General features: G+C 45.3%; 1 protein-coding gene across 9 annotated transcripts in view; it reads left to right on the top strand.

Moving 5' to 3' along the window:
* The window catches only part of LOC137657737 (tubulin-specific chaperone C-like), a 129,296-nt gene that overhangs the window by 81,198 nt on the left and 27,011 nt on the right, over positions 1 to 21,087 (top strand). For 7 of the 9 annotated variants that reach the window (XR_011047196.1, XR_011047194.1, XR_011047195.1 and 4 more), the window contains one exon: positions 19,065 to 19,202. The exons of 1 other annotated variant lie outside the window; for it this stretch is intronic. The gene's annotated coding sequence lies outside the window, so the exon portion shown is untranslated. The remainder of the gene's footprint in view (positions 1 to 19,064; positions 19,203 to 21,087) is intronic. One more of the 9 variants, XM_068392197.1, reaches the window with a different exon arrangement.

The raw sequence follows: 21,087 nt of genomic DNA, 5'->3' as shown, positions 1-21,087 counted from the left end.
ATCCTTTATGGGGTGATGTTTTGGCCAACACAAGGGGCAATATTATCTCATCAATTGTGGAGAATGAGGATGTGGGGCTCCTTAATACAGGAGAGCCCACGCACTCCCATGTTCAGACAGGTACTTTGTCATGCATTGACCTTTCAATTGCAAGCTCTAACTGCCTTCTTGATTTTGATTGGAGGACATTAGATGATTGGCATACTAGTGATCATGCACCAATCATTATAAACACCACCAAGGGTCCGCCTTTGCAAAGATCGCCACGTTGGAATCTAGACAAGGCAGACTGGGTTAAATTTTCTGAGCTAAGTGAAATCGAAGGGAGAGCAGAACAGTTTGAAAGTATTGATGATGCCATAGACCTACTGAATGGAACTCTTCATACAGCAGGAATCAATTCGATTCCCAAAACCAAAGGACTATTCAAAAGACGACCAGTCCCGTGGTGGTCCTCAGAATTAACAGCCTTGCACAGAGTCACCAGAAAATCCCTGACTAGATTGCGTAGACGCCGTACTGATGAAAATTTGATATCATACAATTAGTGTAGAGCACAGTTCCGTCGTGCCATGAAAGAAGCTAGGCGCCAGTCTTGGGTGGCTTTTGTTTCCTCCATTAATAGTAGAACACCACCATCTTCTGTATGGAGGAAAATAAAAAAAATTGCAGGCAAATTTACCCCGAACCCACCACCAGTGTTGAAAGTGAATGGTCAGTTTGTGACTGAAGGAAATGAAGTTAGTAATGCCCTGGCTGACCATTTTTCAAATGTATCGTGCAAGAGTGTAGCAGCTCCTGGTCACCAGTACAGGAGCATTGAAGAAAAGAAAATTTTAAATTTTGCAACAGGAAGGGAAGAATCGTATAATTCTCCTTTTACTGAAAGAGAACTTGATTCCGCACTCGTTACTTGCAACGATACAGCTCCTGGACCCGATGGAATTCCATATGCAATGGTTAAACATGTACATTTTAATACAAAGTTATTTTTTTCAATATCAAACTTACCCGATGATCATATAGCTGCATCCCTGCTGCCCGACAGAAAAAATCTACGGGCGGAATACGCCAGCGATCGCTATACAGGTGGGGGTGTACATCAACAGCGCCATCTGTCAAGTAGGTACTCAAGTACTCGATGTCAACATAGAACCAATTTTCCCTCTGTCGTGCCACAGGCAAGACCTACTAAATACGCCGTCCCTAACTGGATTTGTTTTCACAACGAATTGGTGAAGTACACTATTCCAGTTTTGAGCTTTCGCTATGCAGGGGTTTTATCTTCATTTCAAAACTTGAACTCGTTTTGGATAGATTTAATTATGGCCGACCCTTCCCTTAGACGGAAGTGTTGGTGACGAAGAGAGTATGGACTCTCATTCACTTTTAAATGGCCGACCCTTCCCTTAGACGGAAGTGTGTTTAGGTTTTTGGTAATTTTGCTTAACAAGTTATAGATCTATTTATTTTATATCTCTCCGCCTTTATAGGCCTCTTCGATTAACTTTCCATTTATTATAAACTTATAAAAATTAATTTTTATGTTTGTTTATATGCGACCTTTCCTAATAGTAGGCGGTCCTTACTTGGAACCGATGTTTATTAACATTGAGCCCGTCATTTCGTATTTACCTTTTAAGAATTTATACTTTTTTAATTTTAATGTTTTTGAAAGAATTTCTTTGATAAGTCTCGTACTGTTTTCAAAGATGAACTAACGTTTAGTTTAGTCTCCGCAGTTGTTGACGTTCAGAACGTTCAACATGCGCTCTATCGTTACGATAGAGAGAGAGTATTTCACGGTTTCACGTTGCAGTAAGAGTAAACCGATTCTAGCGTTTCGTTCATTCTTTCTTAGCTTAAATGGTTTAAATTCTAATAAAGGAACTTTTTATTTGGGAAACCTTTCAGATTTTTCCTTTAGCAAATATGTTTTAACGATATATAATTGGGCTCTCCTCTCAGGTTCTAAGTCGAGAGAGAAGAGAGAGAGAGAGATAGAGACGGAGGGAGAGAGAGGAGAATAAACGTTTCGTTCAAGCGGGTAACGTTGTTCTCGTTTTTTACTCTTCTCCCTAGTCGCTGTAGGGGAAGAAGGTAAAACGTTTCTAGAGTTTTATTCTTGTTCCCAGGCTTTATGCGGTGAGAGATTTTAAACGTAGTTTATTTGATCTAGTGTTTAGTCTCTTTTCCAGCCACTGAATTCTTTATCTTTAATTATGTTTTTCTGTTGCATTGTAAACTGTTTTCGCAATTACTACCTTTTAATGAAGGATAGGATTGCGTGTTTCAGATAGAAATCAGTTAAAGTTTCGATTTCAGTGAAATAAGTGCTAACAGAAAATCAAAAGTGATAAAGTGATATGCGCAAAGTGTTACAGTGTTGCGTTCGAGGGTTCGTCTGTTCGTGCCAGTTGTTCACCTAGTCCGATACCTCTTACAAGCTCCCAAGCCCAGGGGAGAAGTAATGTCGAAGGACTTATGGGTTCCACAGGCCTTGATCGACGAACAGACGTTTCCCTCGGTGGTTTCGGGTGTATCTACACACGTTGCCGACGTGATCGCCCCACCCACACAAAGACGAGAGAGCCCATTTATTCCTCGTCTGCGGAAGAGGTTTCTCGCAGAAACCATGGACCAAATCTTGCAGCTTTTTAGTGCAAGTCGGTCCCTTCCGCGCAAGTCCAACGGCCTAGGTATAGCCACTGGGTCAGTTCGGACTCGCTGCAGTCATCCGACGACTGCACACCTCCCAAGAGAGGCAAGGTGGTACCGCAACAGGCAGTAACTCCGTCTGTTGCCGCACCAGCTGTTTTAGACCCTCAGTCACAACGGACAGTAGCTCCGTTTGAGGCCGTCTTTTATAGACCCTAGTGGTCCATGCTGCAGACTATGCAGTCTCAGCTTGCTTCCTTCATGCAGGAGTATCGTGCTGAGAAGGTTGACACTGCACCTGTTAACCTACAACCTGCCACGGTTGTGCGCTCAGCAGATACTGCGGCTGCCTGCTCCCACACTCCACCTGTGAGAGCTCCACCAAGCAGTAGTTCTTATAGATGCCTTTCACTAGACCTCCGTTGACATGCGTGAGCTACCGCATCAGCAGTGGGAAGGTGCTGTAAGCTGCCGTGTTTTGACGCAATGCGGCATGCTCCGCAACCCACGGCAGTCCCTCCCACGCACCAGCACTCCGCTTTTGTTGTTGCCAGCTCCCACACTCCGACTGCGGAGAAGGTTGACGATGCACTCGTTGGCCTACAGCCTGCCACGGTTGTGCGCCCAGCATGGCTGCCTGCTCCCACACTCTTGTTGTGAGAGCTCCTCCACCCATGCGCAGTCGACCCTGCCAGACGCATGCTGACTCCCACAGACACACGGAGCACTCCGTTGCCGTGCGTGAGCTACCACAAGCTGCCGTGTTTTGACACGGTGTGTCAGCCTCCGCAACCCACTGTGGTTACCGCCACTCGCCCGCAGCAGACTAGTCAGTCAGGAGTTGAGGCTTCCCCACACAGCTTTGGTTGTTGCCAGCTCACAGACTGTCAAGCAGTTACATGACGTTGCCTTCTGGTCTGCTACTATGCACCAGTGCTGTATGTCCTCACGCTCCTGTTGTGGTTGACAGTTCCGTTTTTGACAGTTCACAGACTGTCAAGCAGTTACATAACGTTGCCTTCTGGTCTGCTGCTTATGCACCAGTGAAACCCTCACTGAGATAACCTAGCTTTTCTCGGACATGGTTCCTGTAGATGAGAAAGTGCTGTTCTCCCTCCTTCTGATATTCCCTTGAGGACTCTGTCATTTGGAGAGGAGCCTTAAGCTGCTTAGCCTCCTATGGACTTTAATTAAAGCATAACATGCTTCCAGGCATGGTAAATGGTTCCGCTTCAGTCGCTAATCCCGTCTGTTGCCACACCTGCTCCCATAGACCCTAATGGGCTTTGTTGCAAGACATGCAGTCCAAGCTTAGTCCTTGTTAGAGGATTTTTTACGGAGAAGAACCTTCTAGCCAACAACCTTCCTACCGGTTGGTTGTACGCCCTGTTGACGCTGAGGTATCCTACACACGTCCGCCAGTTGAGATGGTTCCTCCACCGGTGCGACCCAGTGTGGGTTGCCAGTCGCACGTTGACGTTAAGCAACTCTCGGAGGTGGTTGTGGACGTTCAGTGTGTCACTAGGAAGACGTTCAACAACCAGCAGAGGTGACTTGTTGTGACGCAGTGCGGCAACCTCAGCAACCCGGTAGGGGGTTGTCTGCACAACCCAGACAGTCTAGACAGTTTCGGGTTGTCGCTGTACTTCCTCGCGTCCCCATGGTTGACAGTTCACGGACCGTGCAGCTGTACCATGATCTTGTGTCCGGCTCCGTCACGCATCCACCAGTGCGACCGGATTCAGCGAGTCAGACGTTGCCCACTCCGTTGCCGTTTCCTCATCAGTTTCGGATGAGGAACCCTCTGATGGGGACATGGCTGAACAAGACGATCATCCCCCAGCCATGCTATCCATCCAGAAGATGCTGAAGAAGGAACACGGCCCTGTCAGGCTGTGGATGAGTCTGGTTAGGACACTGTCATCCGTGGTTCAATTGGTGTCTCTTGGAAGACTACTCCTCCGTCCTCTTCGGTATCATCTAGCTCTTCACTGGAAAAGGACAAGACGCTAGAAGCAGTCTCGATCCCGGTTTCCGGAAAGATAGTCTGGTCTGACTTGATGAAAGGACTTTATCAACCTTTGAAAGGGTCTTCCCCTGACTGTTCAGACTCCCAACCACGTTCTCTTCTCAGACGCATCGGACGTAGGCTGGGGTGCGTCCTTAGGCGGTAGGGAATGCTCGGGATTATGGAACTCGAGTCAAAGGACAATGCATTTCAACTGCAAGAAGCTTCTGGCAGTACGTCTGACCTGGAAAAGCTTCAGGTCTCTCCTTCAAGGCAAAGTGGTGGAGGTGAACACGGTCAACTCCGTGCTTTGATGTACATCTCCTAGCAAGGAGGGACCTACTCTCTGACATGGTACGAGTTCGCAAGTGACCTCCTCTCCTGTTCAACAGGTCTAGACTTTTCACTAGTAACGAGTTTCATCCAAGGCAACTTGAATGTCTTAGCAGATTGTCTCAGTAGGAAGGGACAATAATTCCAACACATTGGACCCTCCACAAGGATGTATGCAAGAGACTTTGGGTCACCTGGGGCCAGCCAACCATAGATCTCTTCGCAATCTCGATGTCCAAGAGGCTCTCAATACTTTGCTCACCTATCCCGGACCCAGCAGTAGTTCTTATAGATGCCTTTCACTAGATTGGTCTCATCTAGATCTATATGCATTCCCTCCGTTCTAGATTGTCAACAAGGTACTGCAGAAGTTCGCCTCTCACGAAGGGACAAAGTTGACTCTAGTTGCTTCCCTCTGGCCCGCGAGAGAATAACTTACCGAGGTACTTCGATGGATAGTAGACATTCCCAGAACACTTCCCCTAAGGGTGGACCTGCTACGTCTGCCACGCGTAAAGAAGGTACTCCAAGGCCTCCACGCTCTTCGTCTGACTGCCTTCAGAATATCGAAAGACTCTCGAGAACTAGAGGTTTTTCGAAGGAGGCAACCAGAGCGATTGCTAGAGCAAGGAGAACATCCACCCTTAGAGTCTACCAATCGAAGTGGGAAATCTTCCGAAACTGGTGCAAGTCAGTATCCATATCCTCGACCAGTACCTCTGTAACTCAAATAGCTGACTTCCTCTTATATCTGAGGAAAGAGCGATCTCTTTCAGCTCCCACTATCAAGGGTTACAGAAGCATGTTGGCATCAGTCTTCCGTCACAGAGGCTTAGATCTTTCCAACAATAAAGATCTACAGGACCTCCTTAAGTCTTTTGAGACCACGAAGGAGCGTCGTTTGGTTACACCGGGTTGGAATTTAGACGTGGTTCTAAGATTCCTTATGTCAGACAGGTTCGAACCACTTCAATCAGCCTCCCTGAAAGATCTCACCTTTAAGACTCTTTGCCTGATATGCTTAACCACAGCTAAAAGAGTCAGTGAGATTCATGCCTTCAGCAAGAACATCGGATTCTCATCCGAAACGGCTACATGTTCTACATCTTGGTTTTCTAGCCAAACACGAGCTGCCTTCTCGGCCTTGACCAATATCGTTCGATATTCCAAACTTATCGCATGGTTGGAAATGAACTAGAAAGAGTATTATGTCCTGTAAGAGCTCTTAAGTTCTATTTTAAAACCTTTACGAGGCCCGTCTGAAGCTTTATGGTGTTCAGTTAAGAATCCATCTTTGCCTATGTCAGAGAATTCTTTTTCCTATTTTATCAGACTGTTAATACGAGAAGCTCATTCCCTTCTGAATGAGGAAGACCAAGCTTGGCTGAAGGTAAGGACACACGAAGTTAGAGCTGTCACAACTTCCGTGGCCTTTAAACTAATAGATCTCTGCAAAATATATTCGACGCAACCTATTGGAAAAGCAAATCAGTGTTCGCGTCTTTTATCTTAAGAATGTCCAGTCTCTTTACGAGAACTGCTACACTCTGGGACCATTCGTAGCAACGAGTGCAGTAGTGGTGGGGGCTCCACCACTACAATTCCCTAATTCCAGAACCTTTTTAATCTTTCTCTTGAAATATTTTTGGGTTGTCCGGAAGGCTAAGAAGCCTTTCGCATCCTACTTGATTTGGCGGGTGGTCAAAATCATTTCTTGAGAAGCGCCTAGATTAGAGGTTTTGATGAGGACCTTTAGTATGGGTTGCAACCCTTCATACTTCAGCTCCTAGGAGTCGCTCAGCATCCTTTGAGGATCGCGAGGCTCAGTAAGGAAGACGTACTTAAAAAGGCAGAGTAATTGTTCAAGTCGTCTTCCTTACCAGGTACTTATTTATTTTATGCTTGTTATTTTGAATAACTGCTAAAATGAAATACGGAATACTTAGCTCATAATGTCAACTTGTAATGCTGGTCTCTACCCACCCCCCTGGGTGTGAATCAGCTATATGATCATCGGGTAAGTTTGATATTGAAAAATGTTATTTTCCTTAGTAAAATAAATTTTTGAATATACTTACCCGATGATCATAAATTAAAGGACCCACCCTTCCTCCCCAATAGAGAACCAGTGGGACAGAGGAGAAAATTGGTTCTATGTTGACATCGAGTACTTGAGTACCTACTTGACAGATGGCGCTGTTGATGTACACCCCCACCTGTATAGCGATCGCTGGCGTATTCCGCCCGTAGATTTTTTCTGTCGGGCAGCAGGGATGCAGCTATATGATCATCGGGTAAGTATATTCAAAAATTTATTTTACTAAGGAAAATAACATATTTTAAGTATTATTAATAGAATATGGCATGATCATAGTTACCCAAGTGTTTGGGAACTAGCCATTATTTCAGCCTTTTTAAAACCCGGTAAGGACAAGTTTTTAGCAGCAAGCTATCGACCTATTGCATTGACTTCGTGTTTATGTAAAATCATGGAGAAGATGGTCAATGTAAGGTTGATGTGGTACCTTGAAAAGAAGGGTATTTTATCACCGATTCAATATGGATTCAGAAAAATGCACTCAACAACTGATGTGTTAATAAGACTTGAGTCCTCTATTTGTGAAGCCTTTGCTTCCAAACAGCACCATGTGACAGTTTTTTTCGACCTTGAAAAGGCATATGATACCACATGGAGATTTGGTATACTTAAAACAATTCATGAACTAGGATTAAAAGGAGAACTACCACTATTTATTCAGTCATTTCTTTCGCATAGAATTTTTTAAGTGAGAGTGGGGGAAACTCTATCAGAGAGTAAGTGTCAGGAAGAAGGAGTTCCTCAGGGGAGTGTGCTGAGTGTAACCCTGTTTGCACTAGCAATTAATGGGATATCCTCAGTCATTCCCCGGGATGTTCTCTCAACATTATTTGTGGATGATCTCTCAATATCATTTGCTGGCACTAGAATGGCAATGGTTGAGAGAAAAATCCAACTCTCTATTGATAAAATTATCCAGTTGGCTGACATGAATGGATTTAAGTTCTCGACAAGTAAAACTACCATTGTCCATTTTTGTCGTATCTGGGGGAGTACATCCAGACCCGGATATATACATTAAAGGTCAACGGATACCATGTGCAAGTGAAGCTAAATTTTTAGGTTTGATATTTGATTGTAGGCTTACATGAGTTTCTCACTTAAAAGCGTTAAAAGCTAAATGTGTTGAAGCTCTGAATATATTAAAAGTATTGTCCCATACATCATGGGGGGCAGACTGCAATACTATTTCAAAATTATATAAGGCCTTGATTTTTTTCCAAAATTAGTTATGGATGTGAAATATATCCTTCAGCCACCCCAAGCCAGTTAAAAATATTAGACTCGATACATCATGCAGGTATTAGATTGTCTACAGGAGCTTTTAAAACCTCGCCTATCCCAAGTCTCCTTGTTGATGCTGGAGAGTTACCTCTAGACCTTTATCGAATGTCTTCCATTATTCGGTATTGGTTTAGATTGCAGAGACTCCCTAACTCTCTAGCCTTTCAGACTGCAAGCCTTGTAAGACACGCATCATACTTTGAGTTGCACCCAAAATCTCCTCAACCTTATGGCTTTCGGGTGAAACGATTATTAAACAGTCTGGATACAATTAGAAGTAAGGTACTTCCATTCAAAGTATCATCAACGCCTCCATGGAAGTTACCAGAGATATCTTTTTGTAAATATTTTATTGGAGATAAAAGAATATGTCAGACCTAGAAGCCAGGTCTTTTTTTAATGAACATGTTAAAGAACATAGAGGATCAACTTTTATCTATACTGATGGCTCCAAATCTGATGCTGGCGTTGGATTTGGAGTACATAGTAATGGTTTTGATTGTAGAGGTGCACTTCCTCTGACCGCTTCCATATTTACTGCCGAACTGTATGGCATATTAACCGCTATTGAGAAAATAGCGTTGGAGAAGGAGGGTAATTTTACAATTTTTAGTGATGCAAGGAGTGTCCTTCAAGCTATAGAAGTTTTTAATTCTAATAACCCCCTAGTTTTAAAGATTTTAGAATGGCTTTTTATTATTGGACGGAGAGGTATAACAGTTCAATTTTGTTGGGTTCCAGCACATGTAGGTGTGTCTGGGAATGAGAAGGCAGATTCACTGGCTAAGAAGGCTGCATCCGAGTTGCTGCCAAAAAGGTACCCCATTCCCTGTAATGATTTCTTACCTGACATCAAGAAATTGGTTTGCAATAAATGGCAACAGCAATGGGATAGCCTAGATGGGAATAAAATGCGAGAGGTAACAAATGTCATATCTCCTTGGAGGTATAATATGATGCCCCGAAAATTGGAGACGTCTCTTTGTCGTCTCCGTATTGGTCACACTCGGCTGACACACGAGTTTCTGCTGAAGGGCCAACACCAACCGTATTGTGACGACTGTTTAGTACCTCTAACAGTGAGGCATTTGTTGACCGAATGCCCTAATTATAACAACTTAAGGAATAGATATTTGTTTGAGGCTCGAGGTGAGGGTGGCAGGTTCATCCTTGCCAAGATTCTTGGAAATGATGTGTCCTATGCAAGTGGCATTTTTAGATTTATTTCAGAAGCAGGTCTTCTGAAAATTATTTAACTTTCATGACATTCAACTTTTATGATTTTAATTGAATACTCTATTTTTTATTTTATTTTATTTTTTATTTTTGTATACATAAATTAAATGTTACCGGCGTCAATGACCTTAGATGTCAGGATGCCTGAAAACTTTAAATCAATCAATCAATCTTCCTGTAGGGGTAAAGTGTGCTCGCCGGCGGTTACGTGCCCGGAGTGTGTGAATTGGAGTGAGATCCAGTGGGTTCGTTTTAGCACGAAGAAAAAGAAGTCCTCTAAACGGTCCCCCAGGAAGGCGAGCATCTCTTCGCCTTTGCCGTCGCCCGGTGGGAGGTCTGACGAGGTTTCTGTTCCTTCTTCCCCTACCCAGGGTAGGGGACGAGATAAGTCCATTGCGGGGAAGGTGCCGATGGTTCTTCCCCAAGAGTCTAATATTCATGATCTGGGGGTTGCTGAATCTTCACAGGCTAGTGGGGGGCCTGAAAGTGCTTTGTCTGGGGGTCTTGGGGACTCTGCCCTTGTAATTGGGGGCACGTCTCCTCCGATGACCCCATGTGGAGTAATAATGTCCCTGTCTCTTCGCCCGCGTCTTGGGCCTGCGTTTCAGGTACCTCAGCAGCTAATGGCGTCCAGGATAGGTTGGACTCGACGGTAGCGTAGCCCTTCGGATGGAAGCTCCCGAAAACTCCAGGTAGGTCCCCGTTGAAGATGGAGGATGGCCTAGATTCCTGGTTCCCCAGCGTGGTGCGGCCGACCACCCTTCCAGCCCCTCTGTCGGCGGTTCCTGACTTGTTTTCGCAACCTTCGACCTCCGGAACTCAACAGTTCGCGAAGACCTCCGTTGCCCACGAGCCCGCCCGTCGGTCGGGTTATGCAGTATCGTCGGGGTCTTCGGAGGCCGGCTCATCGTTCTCTTCGGAGGGTGAAGCGAGGAGGCGGCGCCGTCGGAGGAGGGAGAGATCCAGGAGCAGGCGCTCCCGTTCGGGGTCACGTTCGAGGTATAGCAGAAGACGTTCCAGGTCCCCGAGGATCAAGTACAGGAGGAGTAGGTCCCCCAAAGGTGAATGGGTCTTCATTCCCCGCAGGAGGGTCGAGGACTTCGACGATTTCCCGTGTTCTCCGAGTAGCCGGCCCAGAGACGGTTCTCTACGGAGGCCCTCTGCCAGGCATAAGTATGACCCTCGCAAGGAACAGAGCGAGAAGACCTCTTCAGGTAGGCGTAAGGCCGCGAAACTTCCGGCTCAACCCGCCCAGCGGGGGGAGTCGCGTTTTCGGACGGGCAGCCTTGTCGGGTCAGCACAGTTGACTCGGCCAATGGACTCGCAGGGACGGCTTCCTCCGTCGGGCCAGCCCACGGAAGTCTCGCCCTCTTTGTCCAAAGACGTATTACGGACGGAAGTCCTCGCCGACACGGCGATTCCCGTCCCGACACCCAGGTCTAGTGCGGAGGTTCCTGTCGGCACAGCCTGTTACCACCACAGGGAGGTGCTCGTCGAGTCCGAGCCACAGCGACAGGTGGGGGTGCCCGTCGGCCCGTCGCCTCGGCCTCAGACGGAGGGAGTTGCTGGCGACAGTGAAGGTTCCCCAACCGAGGACTCGGCATATCGGAGGGAGATAGGTCTCCTACCGGATCGAGGAGCCTGTTCCCTCCGACGAGGCTGCCTGGCGTTCCAGCCTTAATTGTCTGATGGAGGCCCCTGTGCAACAGAAACCCTCCCTGGCGCTGCCTGTGGCCAGGGATTTGGTCCTGGGCCGCGCCCACGTGGACAAGGTTGTGGCGGGCAATGCCGAAGCCCCCAAGTCCCAGAGTTCCTCAAAGTTACTCCAGGGACTAAGGTCCCAGTGTAGGTTTTATGTGCCAGAGGGGCAGCGACTGGGAGCCTGCAAAATGGAGTCTTCCCTTGAAGTGTTGTCAGGGTGCCCCGGAGGACAGAGCCGCGTCAGCCCCGATTTGTTTTTCACAGTCGGAGGCTTCGATGATGGAGGAGATGTCCAAGGACTTAGTCCACGTCGCCTCCTGGTTGGACTGGTGGGCCTCCACTCTGGTAGGTGTTCAAGCCACCTACGACTTGACAGACCCTGCGAACCAAGACCTCCTGAAGGAACTCATCATCTCAGGGGAAAGACCTTAAAGTTCCTGACTTTCCAGTCTCTTGCCCTGTCAGCCAACTGGGTGCTTAGGAGAAGGGATACGGTCTTAGCCAAGCTTTCCTGGAAAATCCCTGACAGAGAGGCAAGGGCTTTGAGGAGCCTGCCTGTGTGGGGTGACTCTCTGTTTCCGTTGAAACAGCTGGAGGATATCATGGAAAAGGTCTTGAAAAGGAAGGAAGTGGGTGCACCCAGACCCCACTCCGTGAGGAGGCCCACTTACAGGAGGACGACGTCGGATGGCCCCTCTACTCCTCGTGCCTCTCCTTGCCAGACGAGGAGAGACGTTCCATCTACCTCTTGGGCTCAACCACCGCAGCCTCCCGTAGAGGAGCCCCAGCAGCGTCTGCCTCTTTTAGGAGAGGGCGTTCAGGCCGCTCCTACAGAAGGAGATAGAGTGGGAGGCCCCCTACTCCTGCCCAAGCCTCAGGTTGGGGGATGCCTCAGACATTTTTGGCAAGCATGGAGGGCCCACGGTGCGGAGCCCTGGACAGTATCCGTACTGAAGGAAGGGTACAGACTCCCGTTCCTAACAGAACCTCCACCTTTGATCCCAGCCAGTCTGGTGGAGTGGCTAGCACCCAAGGACCCCTTGAAGAGGGCGGCCCTTCAGGAGGAAGTTTCCACTATGTTGTTGAAAGGTGCGGTGGAAGTGGTCCTACATCCGGGCCCAGGCTTCTACAGTCGTCTTTTTCCGGTGGAGAAAGCGACAGGGGGTTGGAGACCGGTGATAGACCTGTCAGCCCTCAACAAGTTTGTTTGCAAGACGGACTTCAAAATGGACACCCAGAAGTCGGTCCTGCAGTCCTTGAGGGAAGGGGACTTCATGATGTCCATAGACCTCAAGGACGCATATTTTCAAATCGCGATCCACCCCTCAAGCAGGAAGTTTCTCCGGGTGAAGTGGGGTTCCCAGATCCTGCAGTTCAAGACCTTCTGCTTCGGATTGTCAACAGCTCCCCAGGTATTCACGAGAGTCTTCACGACAGTTTCTGTGTGGGTTCACGAGCGGGGTATTCGCCTCATTCGATACCTGGACGACTGGTTACTCCTTTCCTCCTCAGAGGAAGTTTTGAAGGAGCAAGGAGTAAAACTAATTCAATTCTGCAAAGATCTGGGTATCACGATCAACCTGGAGAAATCGAATCTGTCTCCCTCCACCAGGATGACTTACTTGGGGATGATGCTGGACTCCCGACTAGTGAGAGCCTTTCCGTCGAAAGAACGGTTGAACAACCTGGAACGGATCCTCCATAGTCCAGCCGTTTTCAGTAAAAATCGTTCAAATTTGGTTAAAAGCACCAAATTTTGCACAAAGTTAGCTTGAGATGTACCTTTTGAAATGTGATAGAGACCCATTTTATATCTTTCCAATATAGCCGCTTTTTTCAAGATGGCCGCCAAAAATCTGGAAAATGCTACTATTTGAAGTATTTTCATCGTATAGTCACAATTTTGGAGTCTAAACCTATATTTTCAATGATGTTCTAAACATTAAAAGCAAATGTGGGCACATAAGACAAATATTTAAGGAGCAAATGGCCTTTTTGTTACAGAAATTGCCTACAAAAATATTAAACCGGCTGTAATCATATTTGTTCTATAATTTAACGCAAAGTAAAGAATGTATTTGAATGTCAAACATAGGTAGTGTTTTATTAACTCAATATGAAGAATTTTATATTAACTTAATCCCAAAATAGAACTTATCCTTGTAACCATCAATTTCTAGTACAGTACTGAAATGACTAATTTAAGTACACAGTCTAATCACACACAGGCATCAATCCCCCCCACCCCCGCATTTGCACAGAGCCGTACATGCTAGTCGTGCTTTCACACACTTGCATCTTCCTCTGCAGCCTTTGACATCTCCACATTTCAGGAATTCCATACAGGAAACTGATGCTTGAGGCAGATCTGATCAATAGGGTTCACATGCATTCCCAGGTCCTTTCATCCAACCCCATTTAACAGGTGAAGGTAACACGGGATTGGGGAGAAGTGACTGGCCCCAAACATGACCCGCTTGATAAGATGCTCTTATGACATGCTGGTAGAGAGCAGCAGAAGTTGGTGGTATGAGATCAATAGACCTGCCCTTCCTGGTGAAGAGATCTTTTCTCGCTTCATAAGCTGATGTGGCAGATGTCATAAAGCAGAACAACAAATCGCTCAAGGTTTGCCATGTGCTGGTCAATTCTCTCCAGTGTTGGTACATTCCCAAGGTCTGCAAACACCTCGGTTACACTTTCACATATTTGCCACGTCTCCCAAGAAGATTTCTTCCCTTTACCAGCAAAGGAGGATGTGTTGTCACACTCGCTGAAGGCATGAAACATAGGCAGAGCTCGACACTTTGGACCTAGAGAACCACTATGGTGTGTACAGGGATATATTTGAAGTTTTCCATAACCCCAAAGCTGATCCACAGTTCACTTGCATGAATTGGAAGACACAATACTATAGCTAACACTACTACATCAGTGTCCACAGTTCTGATCATGATCCTCTCACAACCATGTTGAACAACATCTTTTGCATGGAGAAGAAGCCTTGTGTCTGCTTCCTCATGGGAGCACGGAGATATTTGATCAATACTGCCCTTCTGGGGGTTGCAAAGGACCAATTCTCCTTTAGTGGACATAATTTGCTTGCCCTCTGGACAGCTGAAAGTAGTACATTGATCCGCTAGAAAACTGAAGAGCTCAGCTTTGTTTGCATCACACCACAAGAAAGCCTTCCAGTTGCCAGGAACAGGAGTGTTAGCCTTTTTTTTTCTGCGGTCCCCCTCTCCACTAAGACTCCTAGCAGTCGCCTTCAGACTGTCTTGGAAGTACTGATCAAAGATAATATCAACTCTTCTTGCCGACTCCAGTTGACGCTTTACATGTGGTACAAATACCTGGTCAGCATACTCTTGAAATGTTCTTGATGCACCTGGGTTAAGCATATTAACAATGGCAGCCCCATATACTGTAGAAGAACTGCATCAGTATCAGGCTTGTCCTTGATTGGGGTACTATGCTGTGTAAGAAATGGGAGAAAATCAGCTTTGGTCCCATGTTGAAGTAATCCACCCTGTGCCAATGATGGTGGACTGGACTGATTCTCATGACGGAAAAACTCATCAATATCCCCATCTCTCACTTGGCAAGACACATACAGTTTAGAAAAAAGAGAACAGCCTTGTTTCAATGATGCAATTCGTTGCTTCTCCTTTGACACTTTGCGGGTAGGCTGGCTGCTGAATAGAGGAAATTTGTTCCTTTTGATAGGGTCTCTCAGACTTTTGGTTCTGTCTTCTAGCCATTCTTTCGCAAAATCACTATATTGCTCATTTCCCACCCTTTTGATATGCCTTACGGTTTCTATAACCTCTTTGTCTACAACATCCTGGGTGCCTAATACAAGAAGATCTGATGAATCTTCCATGAATGGATTTCCCATGTGGCTATCTCTGCTGCCACAAGGGTGTTGGTCCATCCAGTTCCTTCCAGCCAGTCTCCAAGAACTTTGAGAAAAGCCAGCTCAATGTGTAAGCCACCAAACATCACTACAACTTGGTTCTCACCGTGAATGTTGGGGTATTTCCATTGGAGTTGTTTGGCAATAGCATACAGTGGCTGATCACAGGCAACTACAGGGATCTGAACAGGATTCAGGAAATCTACTGCATTCTTCACAACTTTCATAGTATGGGCAATCATGGCACTTGACTTAGCCTCCTCATAGAACAGTGGGAGCAATGAGCTGATGTCGGAAGGAGCAGGCTATTCTGTGTGGACCTGATCAGCATGGTATGCAGCCCAGGATGTCTTTAGGTCTGTTGATGACTCTGTTTCAATCTCTTCTTTCACATGTTTCAACCACCTGCAAAATGATTGTATAACAAACAAAATTGTTGTCACTGTAGAATTGTAAGAATTGAGACATAACAACAACACTTGGAGCAATTTTTCAATATGTTTGACTTATTTCAGAATTTAAATGGGCATTTGCTGGTAAAATATTGTTCTCCTGTACTTATTTTTATTCTCATTGTGTAGAACATCCTTGAAAATATAGGTAAAGACTCCAAAATTGTAACTATACGATGAAAATCGTTCGAATAGCCGCATTATCCTAAATTTTGGTGGCCATCTTGAAAAAAGCGGCCATATTGTAAAGATATCAAATGGGTCTCTATCACATTTCAAAAGGTACATCAAAAGCTAACTTTGTGCAAAATTTGGTGCTTTTAACCGAATGTGAACGATTCCTCCATATTTTTACCGAAAACGGCTGGACTACCAGCCTTTCCTTTCGGGACAACCCAGGAGAGCCAAAGACTGGCAAAGGTTAATAGGGCACCTAGTGTCATTAGAGAAACTCGTTCCCCAAGGGAGGCTCAGACTCAGGAGTGTCCAATGGAACCTGAAGGGGCTCTGGAACCAAGTGGACTCACCCTACAAGTTAATTCCCGTCCTGCCGAAAACAATACACTCCCTGGAGTGGTGGCTGTGTCGGTCGAATACCCTCAAGGGGATGCCCTTCGCAACCGAGCCTCCCGAGATGCTTCTGTTCACAGACGCCTCCAAAGAGGGGTGGGGGGCACATCTCCTCAACGAGTCAACGAGAGGAACTTGGACGGACGAGGAGAAAGGTCAGCACATCAACGTCCTAGAGATGAAGGCAGTCCGAGAAGCTTGCCTACAGTTCGTAGATCTTCTGAGTGGAAACACAGTGGCTTTGATGTGCGACAACGCCACTGTAGTAGCGTACATAAAGAAACACGGAGGTCTAAAATCGAAGGAGTTGTGCGATCTCGCGTTGGAGATCCTGGATTGGGCCGAGTCGGAACAGATCGTGATTTCAGCAAGGTTCATTCCAGGCAAAAAGAACGTCCTAGCCGACGGGCTCAGCAGGATGGGACAAGTAGTGGGAACAGAGTGGTCCCTCCTCCCAGAAGTAGCCAGACTCATCATTCAAAAATGGGGCTCGCCGGTGATGGATCTCTTTGCAACCAGACTGAACGCACAACTCCCCGTATTTTGTTCTCCTGTCCCAGACCCAAAGGCGGCATTGGAAGATGCTTTTCAACACAAATGGGACAACCTCGACGTGTACGCTTTTCCCCCCTTCGCATTGATCAGGCAAGTGCTCAACAGAGTACGGACGGCTCGAAACTTAAAGATGACTTTGGTAGCGCCCTGGTGGCCGGAGAGGGAGTGGTTCGCGGATCTAAGAGACCTGGCATATCTTCCCCCGTGGCTTCTGCCCGACAGGCCAGACCTTCTACGGCAGCCACACTTCCAAAGGTTCCACGACAATCCTCAGTCTCTTCGCCTTCACGCCTGGAAACTATCGAGCGGCTCCTGAGGAAGGAAGGATATTCTGCAGGTACTGCAGAGAAGATGTCACGTTATCAGAGACGGTCTTCAGCAGCGGTCTACCAGGCAAAATGGGCTACTTTTACGAAATGGTGTGCCTCAAAGAACATCAAGCCTCTAAAAGCTTCGGTGTCAGATATTGCGGATTTTCTAGTGCATCTCAGAAACGAAGTGGGCATGTCAATTCTGGCCATCAAAGGAGTCCGTGCAGCCTTGGGCCAAGTCTTCCTTTTGAAGGGCATTGATCTGGGTTCCTCTAGGCACATCTCTATGCTCATCAGGAGCTTCGAACAAGCATGCCCTCCGCAAGCCTCCAGGGTGCCGCAGTGAGACGTGGCAAGGGTATTGAAAATGTTAAGTGGACCACCGTTCGAACCCCTGAAGGACATAGTGGGCAGGGATCTCACTCTCAAGATGGTCTTCTTGTTGGCCTTGGCCTCTGCTAAGAGAGTAGGAGAGATCCATGGGTTGTCCTACGACATCTCTCATTCGAAGGGGTGGAGGGAGATCTCCTTCAAGTTCGTCCCTTCTTTCGTAGCGAAGACACAGAATCCAGCGGTCTGGGACCCTAAGTTCGAGGGCTTTTCAATGCCGGCTATTCTTCAGACAGGGAATCCAGAAGATTTGAAGTTGTGCCCCGTCCGTGCCGTGAGAAAATACCTTGAGAGGACGGCCCATCTCCGCCCTGGTATCAAAAATCTTTTTGTCTCTACGGGTGTAAAGAAAAAGCAGGTATCTAAGAATACCATCTCCTTTTGGCTGAGACTGGTTATTGTCAGGGCCTATAACGATGAGGGCCTGCCCCTGCCAAGTAATCCCAGGCCCCATGACATTAGGGGTCTAAGTACTTCTCTGGCTTTTGAGAGGAACATGGCGGTGGGCCAGATCCTTAGAGCAGGCACCTGGTCGAACCAGTCGACCTTCACAACGCATTACCTCAAGGATTGCTCGAGGAGGTCTTTAGACGGTTTCTCTATTGTCCCAATAGAGAAACCGTCTAAATATAGGTTTTAACCTGCTTTTTTAGGCCTACACTGTTTGATTAATTTAACAGTTTTATTAGATTCTAAATATAGCATCTTTTTCTTTTAGATTTTTATGCATCTCCGCGCTCCAAGCGATTTAACGGTGAAGCCCCAGGTATAATCATGGATAGCAAAACCAAGAGACACAGGTTCGTTCCCTTTCACCCTGGTCCTTTTTTCCTTTCCCTACTCGGAGATAACCCCACATACAACCCGAAGAAGACACGTCTCCACAACTTCGCCACAGGACTCAGCATCATGGAAATTTTTAAAGGGTAAGTACTTGGACACTAACATGACCTCTTTGTGTAGTTTTCCCTATTCGTTTTCCGTATATATATTGCAACCTAGTTCCCATCTAGGTTCCTGGACGTCCGGTTAGCTTGGTCTGAAGTTCAGGAAGACACTCCCACCTCCTAAAGTGTAAGTCTCCTAAGAAAGTAGTTCGAGGTAAGTCTCTGTGTTGGAACAAATCACAAATTTTAAGTAATTTGTATTTTTCCTAACATACTTACCGAGAACTACTTTCGGGTAATGGCCCTCCCTACCTTCCCCGAGTGCCTTACTGACCTTGAAGACCTTTTGTACCATCCAGGAACTTACTGAGGAGCGAGACCCAAGCTAACTCCGACCTAGCTCAAGACTACCCTCAGGGCACGTTCTCCTTACGCCTGAGTTAGTCCCCACAGAAAACGGAAGTAGGGTAGACTACACAAAACTCTGGTCGGTTGAGAGGAGATTCCAGGTACCTCCTAAGAAAGTAGTTCTCGGTAAGTATGTTAGGAAAAATACAAATTACTTAAAATTTGTGATATTTGCTTCATATGTTTACAGTTAGCTCCAAAGATTATAGTCTTGTTGCTCCTATTTCTACCACAATTTTTTTTTTTTTTTTCAATAGATATCAAGTTTTTGGTTACAGTTGCAGAATTCGTTAGCAATGTCGGTACTCAAGTCGCTTTATTACGTGGGGGGGGCTACTGTTGGAGGATATGTTCTTATGAAGTTTTGTGAACGTGACCCTGAAATACTTCGGAAGGTCAGCCTCTTTAATATTTAGTATTTTGTTGTTGGTGTCTGATCAGATATGACTTAAGTTTTTTTTCACTCGACCATTGAAATAATTGTGGCATTGGTAGTAGAGCATTATTAATATAGGTTTTAACCTGCTTTTTTAGGCCTACACTGTTTGATTAATTTAACAGTTTTATTAGATTCTAAATATAGCATCTTTTTCTTTTAGATTTTTATGCATTTGCAATAGAAATGTATTTCTGTCAGTCTGGTTACTGTATTCCTAAACTTGTACAGTATGAGGGCATGTTTTTAACATAGCAGGATTGTTTAATCACTATCTAAGATTATTAGGAATTCCTTTAGCATTAGAATAAAGTTTTTTTTTATTTAGGTGGGTGTTTTAGGACTTGCAGTTACAAGGAGGAAGCCCTGGATATCATTCAAATGATCCTTGAGATACTATAAAAAGAAGACAAAGATAGAAATTGATTGTTGAAAATTTTTGAGGAAGTAATAAAAAATATAAGGTAAAGCATGCCAAGTATTCCAGTATTGATAGTGAGGTCAAAAGAAAAGCCAGGAATAAGTATAGAGAATATTTAGACAGGAAAGCAGATGAGACTGACAAAGCTATGAATTCAGTGAGTGGCAGGTGTCAGTTTTGCTCATAGAATTATTAATGAAATCTCTACAGGGGCAAAGAAGAAGCATATACCCATCAAAAAGAGAGATGGATCTGTTATAACGATAGAAGATGAAGAAAGGCAACGTTAGATGGAACACTTTAATGTGGTCATGAATAGGAGATATGAAAGGAATAATTTGGATTTGATTGATATACATGAAGCTAAGGACGATCTTGATATGCCCATGAATGCATTCAGTGTGTTTGAAGTCGAAGCTCCTAAAAAACTGAAGAGATAGAAAGGCCCTGGATACAAAGGAATAATTGTCGAGATGATATTGGCCGTAAATGAAATGACTCCCAGAATACTTAAAACATTATTTTGTAGAATGTGGCATGACGAGGCAAAGCCTGATGAGTGGGAGATAGGAATTGGTGAAGAATGGTAAGAAAAGATCTGGCTGATTGCAATAATTACAGAGGCATCATACTTCTGTCAGTTGTCATGAGAATATATAGTACCCTTATTCTAAAGAGAATAAAAAGAAAGATTGATGTAAAAAAAAGAGAATAAAAAGAAAGATTGATGTAAAACTGAGATGAACAAGAAGGATTTAGAAAAGGCAAGAAATTGTGCTGACCAAATTTTATGTTTAAGACATGTTGTTGTACAGCTATGTGTAGAATATAGAAATCTACTGGCCAATTTTTGTGGGGAGCCCTTCATTATTATGGAGTCCCTTTTAAGTATAATTTGACTGTCTGTTCGTGGGCATAGCAATTGCAAATTTAATGATAATGGAATTCTATCAAATTAGTTCAGTGAGCAGTGGAGTACTCCAAAGGAATGTGTTATTACCTATGTTGTTTATCCTCCTCATGGATTTTGTAGTGCATAGAACAGTTGATGGTGGAGAAGGATTTGACTGGATTGGTAATAGCAAATTAGTTGACTTGGAGTATGCTGATGATACTGTGGCGGGATGTTGCAAAAACAACCCCCACACCCTTGAATCTTACTTCTGACAATTGTCTCCGCAACACAAACTTTCCCCTGACGTTATCTAAAACCAGACTCTTAGACAAAAGGACAAAAACAAAAACATAACCTTAACACTATATATTTCTTACAAACTAAAACACTTAATACTAAAAACATTCAAATAACCAAAAAAATATCAATCACGAAAACCTTAATACCAAGCCCAGACAACCAAATCACCGTAACCCAAACCTTCCAAACAAAACATATAGTAGTATTGCATGTATTTACTAGCACTTT

Source organism: Palaemon carinicauda, chromosome 18, assembly GCF_036898095.1.
Source record: "Palaemon carinicauda isolate YSFRI2023 chromosome 18, ASM3689809v2, whole genome shotgun sequence".
NCBI lineage: Eukaryota > Metazoa > Arthropoda > Malacostraca > Decapoda > Palaemonidae > Palaemon > Palaemon carinicauda.
This window is presented reverse-complemented; position numbering and strand designations above follow the sequence as displayed.